Below are 19,122 nucleotides of genomic sequence, written 5' to 3'. Positions count from 1 at the left end.
AATCCTTGAGGGCAGGGACTATTTCATCCTTTCTCTGTATTTCCTGTGCCTAGTACCGTTCTTGAAACTTAGTAGGTACTTAATACTTATCAATTGATTGATAGAACCATTTGACCCTTTTTATACACAAATTCAGAAGCAAGCTTCCCCTAGACAAAAATAGTGTAGTAGGGAAGAGAGTTCTTGTTATCAGATGGAAGTTAATTCCAGCTTCCAAAGGTGAGGTTAGTAGGAGACTCAGTGGTTGCTCCAGACTTTACATGGAATGTGTGATTCATCATTGTCTTTATAAAGGATGAGAGCTGAGGCCTCTCATCCAATCAATGTCAGAAAAATTCATTGTATATTGCTCTGGGAGCACAGGATTTAAAATTCTGAAACGCTTTAGAGATCATCTAGGCTCCACGGGTGGGGAACCTGCCATCTCAAGGCCACATGTGGCCCTCTATGCCTTTGGGTACAGCCCTTTAACCAAATCCAAACTTCACAGAACAGATCCCCTTAATAAAAAGATTTGTTCTGTAAAACTTGGACTCCATAAAAAAGCTGTACCCAAGGGCTTAAAGGGCCACCTGTGGCCTTGAGACTGTAGGTTCTCCACCCCTAATAGGCCAGCCCCTTTCTTTAATGGAAATGGAAACAAAACAAAACAAGAAAACAAGTTGCTCATGGCTGCACAAATTTTATGACTTAAAAACCATTACTCTTTCCACAGTACACTGCCTTTGGCTAATTCAAAGTTAATGAAATTTTGTTTCTTGTTAATTCTCTATGAATTTTAGAAAAGAAATCTGCATGATCATAATTCACTTCCAGGCTACTGGGATTTAGTCATTTGACCATGCAATCCCTTTGCTATCTCTTTGTAGACCAGTGGTTGTCAAACTGATATAGAAAGGAGGTTCCTAAACTGTATATAAGAGGGAACTCTATGGGCTACATGTAGACTTAGAAAGCCACATATAAGTGTTACTCATATTTTGTATTTTTATTTATTTTGTTAAATACTTCCCAGTTACATTTTAATCTGGTTCTGACCATCAGGGAGTAGTGTAGGCCAGGGCCATTAGGCCTCATATTTGACACTTCTGTTTTAGACCCTCCTCTGCGCTTCCCCCCATAAAATTTTTAGTCATTGTCTTCCTTTTCCCATCACTCTGCTTTTCCTCTTCTATCCTTTTTGCCGTTGTCCTCTGACCCTGCCTCAGTTTTACAGGGGGATAAGTATTCTACACCTCAGTAAGTGTCACTGAAAGAGTCTTTTTTTTTTTTTAATTGTATAGTAGAGAACTAGCCTTGAATCCAGGAAGAGTCAGGTTCAAGTCCTACCTTTGACACACACTGGTTGTCATTTAAACTCTTATTGTTCTAGGCAGTTCTAAGACTATAAGAGTCAGAGAAGGTACAGATCTTGTATTGATGGATTCTTCATCACACACCAATGAAATCACAGCTCTATCTATTCCTGTTCTCTATTCCTATTGACATATTCCTATTCCTTCTAACTTAATAATTAAGTTAGAAGATGGAGATTTTTCTTCTGAGAATTTTTGTCCAAGTGGGATAAGTCCAGGGACTGTTGTATCCTGCCTAACCATCTGTTGTCTCTGGCTTTAATGTCTTCTCTCATTTGCCCATTTCTACTGCTTTGGGGGCAGTTTTTGTTAGCACAAGAGATGCCTGGTTGTGAGGAAAACATTTAATCTCTTTAGGCTCTTGATCATCTCCCCAATTTCATTTTCTCTCTTTATTGAGATTGATGATGACCAAATTCAGGTTTATTAGATTGAAACATACAAAATCTAAACAACTAGTGTAAGCCTCTCTTCTCTTCCCCCTTTGGAATGTGGCATAGTATGTCAGTAGAAATGTTGACTGGAAAGGAGAACTGAATTATAAATTCTGATGTTTAACTAGATTTTCCCATTCTTGAATTTGGAGTGAAGCAAATGCCATCTAATTCCAATAAGAAATAATAATAGTTTACCTTTATAAAATCATTTAAAATTTGGTAGATAGTGAAGAAAACACGTTAATATGTTGATTTTTTAATATTTGAATTATGATTACATTGGTTTATAGGAGCTTTTGGTATCTTTAGCCATGCATATCCACATCTTCTCTACAATTTCTAGCTTTAGAGAGGGACCTAGGGACACTGGGAGGTTACATGACTTACCCAAATAGTGTACTATAGCCAGGAGCTATCAGAGGTGAAATTTGAACTCAGGTTTTCCTTCTTTTGAGGCCACCTTTATCCATTGTGCCATGGGGGCTTTAAGTACTAGTAAGAAAGTATACCATACCACTACAATTTGAGGTACTATTATCTTTTATTAAAAATAAAATCTTTAAGCATTTGTATGTCTTTTCTCATTAAATTAACCTCTTCAGTTGGAAAAAGTCCCAACTCTCTTTTGATTTTGTCTTAAGGTAATGAAGTGACTTTTTTGAAAAATGCCCTCCTCTGCAATCTGTTGTCTCTAGCTTTAGTGTGTTCTCTCATTTTCCTGTTTCCACATGCTGAGGGTTTGGGGCAGTTTTCTGAACATAAGAACTGTCTGGTTGTGAGGGAAATGTTTTAATTTTCCTTGAGAGATATTGTTGCTGATTCTCTCTCCCCCTCCTCCCCCCCCCCCCCCCCCCGCCCCAGAACTAAACATTGAATACATTTAATGAAAAATAGGATTCACTTAGAAATGTTTTAGAAACATAACTGGGCAACCTGATTTCATTATGAACATTTTAGATAAATATGTGGGAATTTGAAATATTGCCAAATCAATATTTAAGGACCAGAAGAGGGGGAAAAAAACCCTCCATAGTTACCATGTATCACAGTACCTTTATTTTAGAAAGCCTTGGTAAAAGATAGATTAGGAACCCAGAATATAATATTTTCAGATTTTGGTTACCTCAAGCAATGTGCTTGTCATTGGTATTTCAGCACTGATGCAAAACTCACTGCAAGAGCTTGAATTTTTAGAGCAGCTTCTGACCACAGTGAAGTCTCTGTGAAGGCTGAAGGTCGAGAATATGATTGATTGGGTGATTATGGTTCCTTTTAAAACAAATTGGAGGTGGCAGATTTGCCAGAGGCAAGAAGTCCTGCATGGGAATGAATCTCATCAGCATATAAAACTTCTTAGATCATCAAAAAGAAATTTAGTGTGATTTTTTTTTAACGAAGAAAAGACTTCCTTAGGAGACACCTTAATGTCCATGATGTTTAGTGCCCTTTTCTAAAGTCTGCTTTTTCTTTACAGGTATGCATAACAAGTAATGTCAGAGGATGTATCCGGTATTTAATTTGGAGAATGATGCCCTAAATGACAACTGCCGATAAAAGTATTTATCAATTTCACACCCAGGAGTTATGCCTGCCTTGTGTTGGGGTTTCAGAATGTGTGGGTAGATGGATTTGTGATTAGTCTTTGTTTTTTGTGGTTGGTTTTGACTGAATTCTGAGGCACAGATTATAATAAAACCTCAAGCAGTTTTCCCCAGTACAGTAGGAAGGTTCTGTTCTTGTTGGGCCTCTTCTCAGTTTGGCATTTTTTCATCAAACCCTCTCTTCTCTGTCTTAACCATTCTTGTCATATCATCTTAACTTTCCTGTTAAGAAACTTGCAGCAAATGATATAAAGGTCTTCCATCTCATTGAAGCTAAGAAAATATCCCAAATCCTTTTACAGAAGACAGCTTGCTTTTCTAAAAAGTGAAGATAGATCATGAACTGTTGCAGTGTAATGCTTCAAAGAGAAGTATTACATGCTATCAGATACATGATTAAGAAAGGAAGTGAGTGAATTGTTCATAAGCCCCAAATGAGTACAGACATCCTAGTTGCTCCACTGGCAGCATCCATGCAATATCAAACACTAGAGGAAAGTCTCCAGTTCAGTAGTAGGTAGACCCTCTGAGGAACACTTATAAGGAGGACATGTATGTACCAGAATTCACAGGATGGATAGCTAAGTTGCTATCTTTTTTTTGTTGCTGTTGTTGGATGCTATACTCACATCGATGAGATCCCAGATCATGAGAACAAAAGATAATATGTTTAGAGTCGGGAGAGCTGATTCAGGTGTGAAAGAATCCACTTAGACCTTCTCTTTTAGCTAATGGGACCTTTTTATGTTATGTGAAAAAGCATCACGGACCTCCTTAGCGATAAGCTAAGTGAGACTCCAATATTGGGGAAATTAGGCTTTATTATATAGAGATTTTATAGTGATGATGTAGTTTTAGAGATTTTTATGGGGATTGAAGATTAGGGACAGGATGAGGAAGATGAATGGCAGAATAGGAGACACAAGATAAGGGAGACAGGGGAAATTTTATGACCCAGGATGGGGGAAGACAAGGAATTTTATGGTCGAGGATAAGGGGAAAGTTTTATGGTATTTCCAGATAAGGGGAAGAGACTTTGGGGGCACCCTCAGGTTACAGAATAAACTAGGAGCTTCACAAAGTATCAGAAAAGCAACCCTTAATATTATTTTTAACCCTTAGGGCACTGTTTGTATCAGAGTTAGAAGGGATCTTGGTGGTCCCTTAGTCCAAACTTTTAATTTTATAGATGATGAAACTGAGGCCCTTAGAGAGGGGAAGTTACTTGCCTAGGATTGCACAGGTAGTAGCTTGCAAAGCCGGAATTCTCTGTCCAGGTATCTAAGTGAAGGCATGGATGAGACAGTGTTTATCATAGATGGAGGAGTATAGTGTACTTGAGCTGATACCACTAATTCTATCACTTACCTTCAGAGGACATTAATGAATCTTTTTGGTAAATGTGAACTCTGGATCTTGACTTTATTTTCGGTGATAAAAAGGAGGGAATAGAAAACAAATCAAAGAAAAGAAGCATTTCAGAAGGGTGATAGAGCTAAAATGGTAATCATCCCTTTTGCTAGAAAAGAGACTCATTGTAGATGCCTTCTATTTTATGTGGGGTTTTTTTTGTTGTTGTTTTTTGCTGGCAACCCTTAAAAATCTAGAGGTATTTTGGCTCTGAGCTACTAAATGATTTGATAAAAAGAAAAATAGCCCTAGTTGTGACAGAAATAAAATGGAAATATAATCAAATCTATTCACTCATAAAGTAAAATACTTAGAGTCTATGTTTTCATTTTTCTTTCTTCCAGAAGGCAAAACAAATGGGTATCCAGTGTTAGGTAAGAGAATAGTTTTAGTTTAGTGAGATGGTCCTTGTGACTCAAATATTCTGTTCATTTATAGTAGGACATTTTTATTTCTCCTCTTCTAGTACGCTCATGTAATCTAAAGAACTCTCAGAGTCTCACAGTTGGAAGGGTCCACATAGGCTGTCTGGGGCAACCTAAATCTAAACCAGAATTCCCTCTGTAACATCACCAACAAGTGGTCCACCAGGCATGGAGCCAGAAATAGACCTCCGACTCTATTGCTTATACATGTCAATTCATTCTCCTTGGGACTCCAGAATTTTCTGGTCTGATCCCTGCCACTGTCAGCATGAGTTCCTAAGTATTTGAAGAAGGAGATCCACACCAATGCTATCCTGTATAATCACTGGAAACTGGAAGCTAGAGTACCCAACCAGATAACCTAATCTCTGGCTAGTAGATTTATACATCTTCCTTCCCTCCCATCTCCCATCTTGATTTATATATAGAGTTGTTGTCTCCTAAGGCCTTCCTGTGCTATGTCTTCCAATACTCTTGTCCCAGTCAATTCAGTCCTACCACTCCCTAGTCCCTTTTCTCTAACCATTCTTTTTATTTTGCTTCCTGGAATTCCCCTGGTCAATGCCAAACAAACTTTCCTTCAGCCTCCATCTTCTCTTTTTATACTTTTTCTATGTTGGGCTCAGAGAAACTTGGATCTCTCCAGAACACACAGCATCCCAGGATGCTTTCTTCTGTGCTGTTTGTTCCTTCTTTCATGTCCCCTAGCTTACTAGGGGTAGGAGGAGGAATTTGCATATGTCTTCTTCCTAACTGTCACTTTTATATGCTCCCTTTAACAAACTACCCCCAGGCTCTCTGTTTTCATTTTTTAATTCTCTTTGACCCTTCCTCCACTCCCTCAGCTGAGAACCTTGCCTCATATTTTACAGATAAAATTGAACACATTCATCATGAGCTTCCTTTTCACCCTTCTTCCTTAGTGCCTTATTCCACTGTCTCTTCATTCATCCCTGTCTCACATGAAGAGGTGGCCTTACTCCTTTGCAAGACCCACTTCTCCACTTGCCCATGCAATCCTATTCCATCATTTTTTTCCTCATCTTCTCTCTCATTCCCACCATACCACTCATTTTGAATCTCTCTTCAATTTGTTTACTACTGGCTTCTTCCCCACTGCCTACAAATATTCCCACGTCTACTCTAGCCTCAAAAACCCCTCACTTTATCCCCTATCCCTGCTATCTATCATCCTATATGCCTTCTGCCCTTTGTGGTTAAACTCTTTTAAAAGCATGTCTGTAATAGTTGCCTCTACTTTCTTTACTCTCACTTCCTAACCCTTTATAATCCAATTGCTGACTTTGTCATTCTACTGACTAAACTTAAACTAAAATTATCAATCATCTCTCTCTTTTTTTTTTAAAAGCAATCGGGGTTAAGTAACTTGCTCAAGGTTACACGGCCAGGTGTTTCTGGGTGGGTGCTAAGTGTCTGAGCCCGGGATTCGATCTCCAGGTCTTCTCAACACTGGAGGCGGTGCTCTTACTTGCTGTGCTACCTGGCCGCCCCTATCAATCATCTCTTAATTGCCAAATCCAAGTTTTTCTTGACCTCTATGCAGTCTTTGACATTGTTGAGACATTGTGATCACTCTCTTCTCCTTGATATTCTCCTCTATCTTGGTTTTCAGGATACTACTTTCTCCAGGTTCTCTCCTACCTTTTGCTGGATCCTCATCCAAGCCTTCTAACTGTGAGTGTCCCACAGGGTTCTGTCCTAATCCCTCTTCTCTCTTTACTATTTCACTCGATGATCTCATCAGTTCCCATGGATTTAATTATCATCACTGTGCTGAAGATTCTCAAATCTACTCCACTTCTCTGATGACCTTCAATCTTTCATCTCCAGCTGCCTTTCAGGCATCTCGAATTAGATGTCAAGTAGGCATCTTAAGGTCAACATATCTAAAATGAATTCATTATTTTTTGTGAAAGGCGTTCCTTTGCTAACTTCCCTATTATTGTAGAGGATATCACCATCTTCTCAGCCTTCTGGCTTGCAACCTAGCTGTCATTCTCCACTATTCACTAGCCTTCTCCCTAACACCCCCCCCCCCATCCAACTGTTGATTTCCCCTTTGCAGCATCTCTCAGATAGACCCCCTTCTCTCCTACAACACTGCCATCACTATGGTGCAAACCCTTATCACCTCATACTTGGATTGTTGTAATAGCTCTCTAGGGGGTTGTAATGGGAATGCAAATTTGGAAGATCTTCCCTGCCCATAGGCTAAAGTGCACCTGAAGCCTGGGGTAGGAGGCTTGTTTTTTCAGTAGATACTTTTTGATTGGCCAGTGGGTCAATAAGGTTGGTACATTCTCTGAGCCAGGAGAAGGCTATATAATCCCCGATGTGTAGCTTTGTTTTGGGGGCTCACTTTGAGAAGTGTTCTGTGATTTGATCTGTATTCTGGGAAGCCGTTGTCCAGGGCCCCCCCCCCCGCCCCCTTTGAAAAACCCAGATGTTGATTGGGTATGGATGTAATGGCTGGACAGTTTGGAAAGCTGTCTGCTTGATCTGTTTCTGTCTTGATAATTCTGCCTGTGTACTTTGAAGTTCGGGGTGCTGACCTTTTTCCCCTGAACAAGGTAAACGATATATGTCTGACTGATTAAAGTAAGCTTGTTAACCCATTTTGAGTTGCTTTCCTTTGACAGGGCAGATCCAGGAACCTGTGGTGGCGGCAAACCCTGAGGACGCTTGGGGTGCTTGCTGCTACAGGGGTCTGCCTGCCTCACTTGTCTCCCCCCTCCAGTCCATCCTTCATTCACCAGCAAAATGATCCTCCAACTCAGTAAACTCTGGTGGTTCTCTTTTGCCTCTAAGATTAGGTTCAAAATGCTCAGTTGGTATTCTAAGTCATATCCTAGCCCTCTTATAGCTTTCCAATCTTCTTATGCCTTACTCCCTGAGATGTACTTTTTGATTCGGGGACACTGACCTTCTAGCTGTTCCATGAACAAGACACTCCATCTCTTAACTCTTGAGTATTTACTCTGGCTGTCCTCCCATACCTGGAATGCTCTCCCTCCTCATCTGTGCTTACTAGCTTCCTTGGCTTCCTTCAAGTCCCAGCTGAAATACCATGTTCTACAGGAAGGCTTTTCCAAACTCTTATAATTCTAATGCCTTCTCTCATTTAATTATTTCCTATTTTTCCTGTGTGTAGATTGTTTGTATGTTGTGTGTCCATTTCTTTGCATGTTGTCTGCACCATTAGATTGTGAACTCCTTGTGGGCAGCTTCTTTTTGTATGCCCAGTGCTTAGAAGAATGCATAACACATAGTAGGCACCTAATAAATGTTTATTGACTGATCCTTGAAGACTAGGATTCTGCAGGAACATTAATTTCTTCTAGCTTTTTGACTCCCAACTACATGCAGTGTTGTGAAAAACTGTACTGATGGTACTTAAAGTTAATGAAGTCTATTTTATAAACCATCCCAAGTTCATACTTATTGTAGGATCATAGGCTTAGAGTTAGAAGGGTCTCGAGAGTTAATTTAGTCACCTACTCTCCTTTTATGGCGAAGGAATTATTAATCTGAGATCAGTCTTTCTGATATACAACTCTGATTATCTTATTCTCATGATCAAAAACTTTTAGTGATTCTCCATTGCCTTCTATATAAAGGACAGAAATCCAATGCTTGACCTTCAAGAGTGTCTATAATCTGACCCTCTTTTTTCAAATTGCCTGCTGCTTGGTTTCCCTGCCACAAGTGAATATTTGTAAATGCTTAACACTGTGCCTAGCACAGAGCAGTATTTAATACATATTTGTTCTCTTCTCTCTTCCACCCCCCCCACCCCAATTCATTCTCCGCTCAGCTGTCAGATTGGCCTTAAAGCACAAGTCCAACTTAACCTGCAGCACTCCCTCTTACCTCTAGAATCAAATATAAAGTCCTCTCTGTGACTTTTAAAGCCCTTTGTTACTTGACCCTTTCTCTCCCCCACCCATAGACTGAATTCCAGTGACAGGGGCCTCTTTGATATTCCTCAACCAAGGAACTCCATCTCTGACTCTGGGAATTTTCACTGGCTGCCTCATTTGTCTGGAATGCCTTCCCTTCTCCCCTCTGCCTCCTGGGTTCCTGGCTTCTTTTAAATCCCAGCTAAAATCATGCTTTCTACAAGTAGGGTTTCCTTATCTTCTCTAATCTTGTTGCCTTCTCTATGAGATTATCTCCTGTTTATCCTATTTCTGTCTTGTTTGTGCCAGGTTGTTTTCATGTTGTCCCCTATTAGACCCAGAGCTTTTGGAGAGCAGGGACTGTTTTTTTTGCCTTTTTTTGTATCCTCAGAACTTAGCACAGTGCTTGACACATACTAGGTATTCAATAAATGCCAGTTGTCTTTGAATGGTCTTGGTCACTTTATACTTTATGCTCCCCTCCAATTGTACTACTTGCCATCCACCTAACTTGCCTATGATTTGACTCTGCCTCTTTTCCTTCTCTACCTGTAGAAATCTTATACATCCTTCAAGGTCCATCTGAACTTATTATTAATGGTAATGACAATATCAAGCCACTATTATTATTATTATCTAACATTTTAGAGCACTTTACACTGTACAAACTGTTTTCTTTGTAACAGGCAATAAAAATAGTACTAGCTTCATTTTATAAATGAGACAACTGATTTAGTTGCAGAGTAGTCACAAAGTGATTTTGTGGACATATGGGTTGTAGAACTGAGACTGGAAAACAGGCCTTCTGGCTCTAAGTTCAAATCACTATTACTATTAATTATTAAAGTAAATGATAGTAATTATGATAATCACTATATTTATTAAAATATTTTGAAAATATAATTTCCTCCATGATTATATCTCTATCTCCCCCAATCGGATTGATCTATCCCTCTAAATTCCCATAGCACTGTAATGGTAGTAGGAATTTGAAGATCTTCCCTGCCCCTCAATAGACTTAAGGGAATTTGGAGATCTTCCCTGCTCCCTAATAGGCCAAATGTAATCACATGGAGCTAGTGGTGGGAGGAGTTTGCTGAAGGGTGGAAGAGAACCCAGAAGAAGCTGGGACTCAAAGCAGTTAGATGGTGGGAGAGAGAGGACAAAGGCAAGGAGGTAGCTAGGCTTGGGAGTGTTTGTGGGAAGGCTGAAGGATGGCTGAAGGTGTGGCTCCCTGCTTTGTTATGGTATATTAACTTCTTTGTTGTTATGAGGGATTTGACTTTCTGGAGTCTGAATAAATGTTTTGCTTCTGTCTTTTATATGGAAAGTCTGTTATATTCTGTGATTTGGAACTGTGCCGTCATCATTGGTGACGTGAATATTGCTTTGGTGGTACAAGCACTTTGGATTTCTTCTGCAAACTTTAGCATATTCTCTGAAACTCTAAATTTGTTAACCTTTCTTATCTTCTTTAGCGGATTACAAGGTTCTCAAGGGCAAGGGATCACGCTTATTATTTGTATTGCTTGTGTGGCCCCCTGCTGTGCTTGGGACATCAGTCTCTGATGAAGGGGTGACATTTTGCTGTCTATGACCAGTTAGTCTTTTTGCTTGTACTTTTTATCCTGTCCTATCCTCTCTCCTCTTGTAAGTTACCCCAGAGGGATCCTTTCACAGATAGACAGGATAGTGTAGTGATTAGAGCACTGAACTAGGCATTCTGAAGACTTGGTCAAGTCTTGCTTTAGATACTGTATATGACACTCTATTCCCCATCTTTGTATCTTTGTACAAATTGCCCCCCATGGCTTCCTCTTCTTTCCTGCATTGTTCAATCCCTTACTTTCCTCAGAGCTCAACTTGTGTCTCCTTCTGCAGGAAACTTACCCATATTCCCTTAGATACTAGTACCCAACCCTTGGAACTTACTTCGATTTTTTGGGCTCAAAATTTTCTCTGTTCATGTTGTTTCCCCCCTACAGGATGTATGTTTATTGAGAACAGGGCCTATTTCTTTTCTGTCTTTGTATGATTTTAAGTGCCTGCTATATGACAGGATAATACCTAGAACACAGTAGACTCTAAATAAATACTTGTTGAGCAGATGACTGAAACAGTTTTTTTTTTCCAAATAAGATGAATTCAAGGGAAAAAAGAAGCAAGCATAATTTTACAGTTCCTCTAAAATAGTGTTAAGATGTTATGATCTTTTTCAGAGGCCAAGATTTGCCTGCTCCAAGGCATCATCTTGAGAAGTTAGTGGTTACCGTGTGTCCCTAGAAACATATACTTTAACGTGATTCTGTATTTGACAGAATGTGAGTGAAAGTTAGGGTGGGTTACATGCCAGAACCAGTAGGACTTTGTATTTGGCTCTCAGAAAATTATCCTGTAAACATAATTATTACTCTTAAGTTTTTAGAGAGGGGGCGGCTAGGTGGAGGATTGAATAGAGCACTGGCCCTGAAGTCAGGAGGACCTGAGATCAAATCCGGCCTCAGACACTTAACACAAAAACTAATCGTGTGACCTTGGGCAAGTCGCTTATCCCCAATTGCCCTGCCTTCCCCCTCCATAAAAAAGCAAAAAAAAGAGAGAGAAAGAAAAGTTTTTAGATATGACAACCTAGGTTTTCTAATACCTGGCTGAAATGTGGAGAAAATAATCTAGTATTTTTTATTCTCTTTGGTTTTCAAAAGGTTCTTCTCTTTTGGGCTAAATTGAGCTGTGTATGGGATCTGTTCATTTCTTGAACAAACATTTATTAAGCACCTAGTGTATGCAGAGAATTGTGGTAGGTGAGGTACAAAATTTAAATAAATCCTGTTCTTTACTTTCATAGAGTTTACAAACTATTAGAAGGTTAAGAAACAATGATAATGTAGAATGTTGCAAATGCATCAGAGAATTCCAAAACAAAAAGCTATGTGCTGACCTCTGCAAAAGGTCATTATCAACCCAGGTTTATTGAGAAGACTTCATGGAGGGTATGAAATTTGAATTGGACTCAGTAGGTATGAATTCATAGTATCACAGAGTTAGAGCTGAGAGTAACCCAAGGCGCTGTTATTGAGTCCCATCCAAAGAAGGGAAACTATTTGCCCAAGGTCACACAGGCAGAATATGACTGGCATTCTAACCCATGTGAAGAGTGTGAGGCATAGTACCTTGAACTGATGATGCTCTAGCCAGAAGCCACAGGAGAGACAAGTAGGTTCTTGGTGATTTAGAAAACTCTTTTGAGATGCTGGTTTTATAAAGAAGCTGGTGATCCACCCCACTGGGGAATGTGGCAAGGCAAACTCAAGCCATTCAAAAGTTAGAATTCCAATGTGAGAAAATGAATTGTCATTTGCTTTGCCCTCTAACCTTCTTGAGCCTGTGGTAGAATAGTTCTCAGAAAGCTTCATGGAGGCCTGAGTCATTTCTAATTCAAGAAAACTTGGGGCGTAGCTCTATGGCACAGTTGATAGAGCACCAGTACTGAAATCAGGAGAGCCCGAGTTTAAATATGGCCTCAGACCCTGACTAGCTGTGTGCCCTTGGGCAAGTCACTTAACCCTGATTGTCTCCAAAAAAGAAGAAAACTTGAAGGAATGTAGGTTCACTTTGAGGGCTGTAGGATGGGAGTCAGGATTAGCTGGGCATAGGGGAATATAGATCCAAAAGACAAAAAAACCTGTCTAGATGAATTTTTTTATGATTAGGGGCTTTGACTATTTGTGGTACTCAGTGCCAAACCAGGAATCAATACTTTAGATGCATAGTTCTCTTTCTGTTTGTTGTTTTCCATTGTTTAGAGAAACTGTTTTCTTCTGGAAATACATCAAGGGGAAAAGCCCTAATTTTTAAAAAGAAGACATTTTACGTCTCTTGTCCTAGATTATTTTGTCATGGATAGTATACATATAGTAAGTCCTCCTTTCTCAGTGTGATGCTGAAACATGTCAAAATGTAAAATGAAACTGAGCTCAGAAGTGAGAAAGCACTGAGGTGATAACATGGCTACATGTTGTGTTATTGATGTTTCCTATTTGCGGGGATTTCTAGAATGGCTCCCCTGGGAATGGGGAGATCTCATCTACTTTGTTTCTTTAGAATTTAGAATTAGTTGGGACCTTAGATGTCTTTTATTTTAATCCTCTCATTTTACAAGTAAGAAACTTGAGCCTCAGATGGGTCAAGTGATTTGCCCAGGGTTACACAGCTAAAGTTTTAACCTGTTTCTCTTAGTTCTTCTTAGTTAAATGCTTGAGGTAGGCAGTGTTCTTTATTTTGTTATGTATTGGCTATCTGTAAATCCTTGCAACTAAATAAAACAAATTTTAGTGTGAGCTTCTCCCTCACTCTACAGATTTAGTTAAAGCAGGAATTCTTAACCTGGTACCATAAACTTGTTTTTTTCAGATATTTTGATAACTTTATTTCAATATAATTGGTTTCCTTTGTAATCCTATGTTATTTTCTTTTATACATTTAAAAACATTATTGTGGGTAGGAGTGTGTAGGCATCACCAGATTGCTAAAAGGGTCTTTTAAGATCCCCTTAACTAAACCCTGATAGAAATGAATTTTCATAGCAGTGTAACTATTGTTCAGAGGTAATTTTTTTTTCTGGAGGAAGGATAACAGTCCATTTTTATGAATTGAATTACAGTTCACCTGGCTGCTTTCTCACTTCTGAACTTTACTGCTTGACAGTGTTGGGTAATATATTTGCCAGCCTTTCTGCAACCTGGAAGGTGACCTCCCTTGGGACCATGGCCCCTTGGTGACCCTAGCTAAGATGCTTCCTATCTTCTCTTGTGTTTAAACACAGAGCTGTGTTCTTAAATCTCAAAATTACATTGTTTTTTTGTTTAAGTCAGAGTCTACCTCAGAAATTCCATAGCAACTACTGCTGTAGTTGCAGTGGACTTTTCATTGTTAGAAAGTGGGTTTGTTACAATTTGAAGGTGCTATATAGAGAATTAGAAGCCAAAAAAAGTTTGGTTATTTTTGCTTTAATTTAAATTTTTAGAAAAGTATTTATTAAGGTAAACCAAAAGTTTATGACTTTTTTTGTCTAAGTCATGTATTCCTTTGTCAGTCTGGTGAATTTCTCACCATTATATATTGAAATGCATTTATCAAAATATTAAAAAAGAAACACCATTTAAGTACTCCAGTTTAAGGACCCTAACCCAGTGAGTGTACAATTTCGGGAATCTCTTATAAAGGATGTTTGTAGACAGTTCTCCACTGGTATAATTTCTGTTTTTGTGTCACACTGTAAATATATACCTGTATGCCAGTTAATAACTTTTCCCATTACCCTTTGTTTAGTGAACAACTGGGGAAAAAAGAATATGTGGCTAGCTTTTCCTTCTATGAGCCAAAATGGTACAGAGGAAAGCTTTTTTGAGCATAGCCTTTGGTTGTTTCAAACAAAAAACATTTCAAAGCCCTTGGCTTTCATGCTTTGATAATTATGGAACGATTATCTCCTATGAAAAAGGTTTTTCCTACACTTTTTAAAGTTTGTTTTTTCTAACTATACTTTTTTTTTTTTGAAGACAGAGTTCTCTTAGGGTGGGGCTGAAAAGAGACAGACAAGCAGACAAGGGAGCTGGAGAAATAAATGAAAATTAAATTGCCTGACCACTAGCTATCTTCCCTGCGCCATTGACACAAGTCTAGTTTGATGGCTAAGTGCTGGGAAGAAATCTGTGTCTAAACATAATGATGAACAGCAAGTTTGGCATAATTTGTGCATTTAATCACTTAAAAATCTCTAACATCATCTCTAAGAATCCATTAACTAGAACCCATTCCCATCCCCATGTCTGGATACCATGGTGACAGATACCACATTGCCAAATGAATGAAACAAAACTTCGTGTTTTTTTCTTCTAGCCAGTTTGTTTCTGTCTCTCCCATAGTCACTCTGGCTTTTGTCATCATAGTACCTAGGCATGGTGATGAATACAAGTCTTTAGTGTTGTCATTTTGGAAATACAAATTGATCTCCATATACAAGCCCATCCCGAATTTTTCTGTCCCAGTACAAACAGGAGACAGACAGCTGTGAATTCTGCTTACCCTTCCCAGTTATTGATTATTCCAACTCCTTCCACAGACATTTCAGTACACAGCTCCAAACGTGAACTTGTGGACTTATTTCCTTTAAACAAATTATTGTAAAACCCTGCATGACCCCTTATAAATATCTTAAACAGATAGCTCCGTTGACAGGATGTGAGGTGTGCTGAGGGAATTCTCTGCCATTATATGCTCGTAATGAAGGAAATTTACTGGGGTTAGCAGATGGGCACTGCTCATTTTTTGGCAATCATTGACAAACATTCAACACCTCCAGGTGGCTTTGCAAAAAATATGTTAACAGTGTGGCACAGGTCCCAATTACATGCCTATATATGTATGTATATATGTGTCAATATAATAAGTGTCTTCATGCACATAGAAATATATCTGTGTCTATGTGTGAATATGCCTACCTCTACATACCTATCTATCTAACTCTGTATATGTATACATAAATGCACTATATAATTTAAAGTGATGTGGTGATAAAATTCTCTCTCTTTAAAGATGAAGCTGCTGACCTACTACCACTGGGAGTTGTTTTTTTCCCTAACAATAGTATTGGATTGTGCTGAATGATCTTCATTAACTAACCTGGCTCCATTCATGGCAAAGAGAAGTGGCTTCCTGAGGTGAAAAATATAGCCTCTCATCATGAAAAAGAGCCCCCCCCCCATAAAAGTAGCCAATCCATACTGATATCACCATTCGCCTCATTGAAGTTCATGCCATCTGTGTAAGTCACCCTCTCTTCATTGTTCTATCATCTGCTGACCTAAGTTTCTCAAGATTAAAGTTCTTGAATTATGCTCTTCCTCTCTGTTCTGTCCCTTGCCATCATCTCTGAGCATGGCAGTATTTATGGAGATGATTCCTCTAATGCTTGACATCTCTGTTTCTCAGTCTTATTAGCTACATTGACCTCCTTCATTCCATTTTAGCTTAGAATAGATGCACCTTGGAGCTCACTGTTCCTCCAAATATGTTCAAGGTCTGGAATCTTGAGAACCTGCTTTTTGCCTGCAACCTCCTATCCTTCTGTTTCTTCCAACCCCAAGGACATTAATGATATACTATAAATACCATCGAATATTTGGAGTCAGAGAAACAAGTTTTGAATCCTGATCCTGTTCCTTATTTTTTGTGTCTTTAAGTCACTTTATATCTCAAGGCCTCAGTTTCCTCATCTGTAAAATGAGGGGCTTGGACTGGTTGATATCTCAGATTCCTTTCTGATACAAATATTGTGATCCTAAACCTATTCTTTGTCCTTATTGTCTCTTAATCCATAATTTTTCTCCCAATCCATCTCTTCTTAACTGGCTTTCTTTACCTCCAGACTTTGCCTAGATCTCATCCTGGACCCCTTTATGGTTTTGCTGGATACTATCTCGGCATTCCTTGCCCCCATCTAATCCAGCTCCATAATTTTATAGATGGGAAACTGAGGTTTAAAGAGGTTAAATAGCTTTCTCACAAGGTCATACAGGAAGTAAATTGCAGAGCCAAGTTTCCAACCCAGGTCTTCTGGGCACTCTGTACATTGTAATATATCACACATTTCAATCTTATTTTACATATTTAAAAATGAAAACCAGAAAGAGATAATCATTTCCCCAAAGTCACATAGTAAACAGTGAAACTTGGAATAAAATCCGTTATCTAACTCCTAAGACAGTGCCAAAGAAAATTTGAGAGACAACATGATAGCCCATCCTTAATTTTTTGCAAACTTGCTCAATTTTAGCCCTGATAGTGGCAGGTTTTATCATCAGACGCTGGCACAGGAACTGGAGTTCTGGGGATTGGGATGGAGATGAAGTTAAGGGTGTGGCCCTAATGGGGTTTAATTCAGATACATCTGTGGATGGTGTTGGATAGTTTGTCAGACAAGGTAGTGAGTTATGACCTGCAACTTCCCCATGGACTGGGTGAAACTGACTGGCTGTTTGACCTTGGGCAAGTAAATTGACCTTCCCAGGTCTTAGTTTCCCCATTTGTAAAATAAGGGTGTTTGGCTCTCTGGTCTCCAAGGTCTCTTCCAGCTTTGCCATTCTGTGATTTGTATAAATCTAAATATTTTGATCCTCCCCTTCCCCTTCTGCACACCCTTCTTCATTCTGATTCTTGAGCAAAATTCCTGGCAGCTTAGTGTTTGATAGAGACCTTGACAAGATTTACATAAATACAAGATTTAGTGCCTGTGGGCTTGATTGTATACTTTTTTTTTAAAGCTACACAATAGTGGATGTAGCATGCAGTCTGGCTCTGTATTTACTACAATTATGTTAGGAGAAACTCTCATTATAATCCATATGCTCAAGGTAGAGATGTAAAGCTATCAAGGGAGCATTAACTCTGAGTTTCCTGACTTTTCTGGTGTGACTAAAATATAAACCTGAACATAGCACCTGCTTTTCTTTCTTTTTCTTTATTCAAACAATATACACCTTTGACTGTTTGGTTGAAATTCTAAAGTCAAAGGCATCAATAGTAGAGAAACTGCTTATAGAGAATGACAGAAGAAATAGTTGAGGAAAGAAAGCACAAATGAGAATTAAAATTCTGTTGGTTCTTTTGATAGCCATGTGATATCTACCTAGGGACTTGAATGAATAGTAGATCACTGGAACCTGTTCAATCTGTGGTGGCTTGAGGCCTCTGGAAATTGATGTAAACCTAGTCAGCTGTCAGCAGTTATGGCCACTGGGTAATCAGGCTTGAAATTTATGGATATTTACATTTCAGAGGGTTTTTTTTCTCCCTTCTTTCTTTAAAAACCAAACCCCATATTCCTCTAATTTTTGTGTGGGTTATTATGGAGTGCCTCTTTTATCCATGCCAGCAAGTATAGGCTGTGTGTGAGAAGGATTCACCCTGTATTGTCCTGTGATGGTATAAAGATTACTTCTGCTAGAGGCATACCACAGGCTGGACAGTGCCTCTTAAAGCCTCTTCTATCCCTTTGACTCTTTGTCTCTTTCATTCCATTTTCTATTATGCCCACCAAACTGGCTTCATATGAGAACCCTAATGAACAGTTAATTTGGGTTGATTCACTTAGGGATTATGAACAAATATGAACAGGTTATGAGCAAATAAGTAATATAAATAGGATTTATTATAATTTTTTTTTATCAATCCACACATACTATCTTCATAAGAAATGACTCTTTCTTAAGGTCAATTAAAGCCTGGCCCTAACCCAAAATTAATGATGGCAACTCAGTATGTATACCACTAGGGGAAAAAACAAAACAAAGACTTGTGAACACAAGATAAGTTTTGCAATATAGAAAGAACACTGAATTAAAGGTCAGGAGACTTTGGTTCTAGGTTTTAGACCTAGAACAGAGTCTTTGAGATTACCCAATTCAGCCCTTTCATTTTATAGACAAGAAATCTGAGGGCTAGGAGGGGTTGAATAATTTGTCCAAGATCATGGATGTGTAATGCGAATGTAAATTTTAAAGATCTTCCCTGCCCCTAGGCTAAAGTGCACCAGAAGCCTGGGGAGGGAGGCTTGTTTTTCAGTAGATACTTTTTGATTGGCCAGTGGGTCAATAAGGTTGTTACATTCTCTGAGCCAGGAGAAGGCTATATGAGCCCTGATGTGTAGCTTTGTTTTGGGACTCACTTTGAGAAGTGTTCTGTGATTTGATCTGAATTCTGGGAAGCCGTTGTTGAGAGTCCCCCGGCTTTGAAAAACCCAGAATGTGGAAACCCAGATGTTGACTGGGTATGGATGTAATGGTTGGACAGTTTGGAAATCTGTCTACTTGATGTTTCTGTCTTGATAATTATGCCTGTATACTTTGAGGTTCAGGGTGCTGACCTTTTCTCCTGAACAAGGTAAACGATATATGTCTGACTGATTAAAGTAAGCT

The 19,122-nt window shown here is 39.0% G+C and overlaps 1 protein-coding gene across 6 annotated transcripts in view; it reads left to right on the top strand.

Moving 5' to 3' along the window:
- FARS2 (phenylalanyl-tRNA synthetase 2, mitochondrial) overlaps positions 1–19,122 on the top strand; it is a 631,346-nt gene that overhangs the window by 37,221 nt on the left and 575,003 nt on the right. Inside the window, exon 2 of one of the 6 annotated variants that reach the window (XM_069103543.1) lies at positions 3,267–3,348. The exons of the other annotated variants lie outside the window; for them this stretch is intronic. The gene's annotated coding sequence lies outside the window, so the exon portion shown is untranslated. The remainder of the gene's footprint in view (positions 1–3,266; positions 3,349–19,122) is intronic. 6 annotated transcript variants of the gene reach the window in all.

Source organism: Petaurus breviceps, unplaced genomic scaffold, assembly GCF_028583685.1.
Source record: "Petaurus breviceps papuanus isolate PSGF00001 unplaced genomic scaffold, PetGlider_PUasm1.0 582, whole genome shotgun sequence".
Taxonomy (NCBI): Eukaryota; Metazoa; Chordata; class Mammalia; order Diprotodontia; family Petauridae; genus Petaurus; species Petaurus breviceps.
The sequence above is the reverse complement of the archived record's forward strand: the minus strand, read 5'-3'. Positions and strand labels throughout refer to the sequence as shown.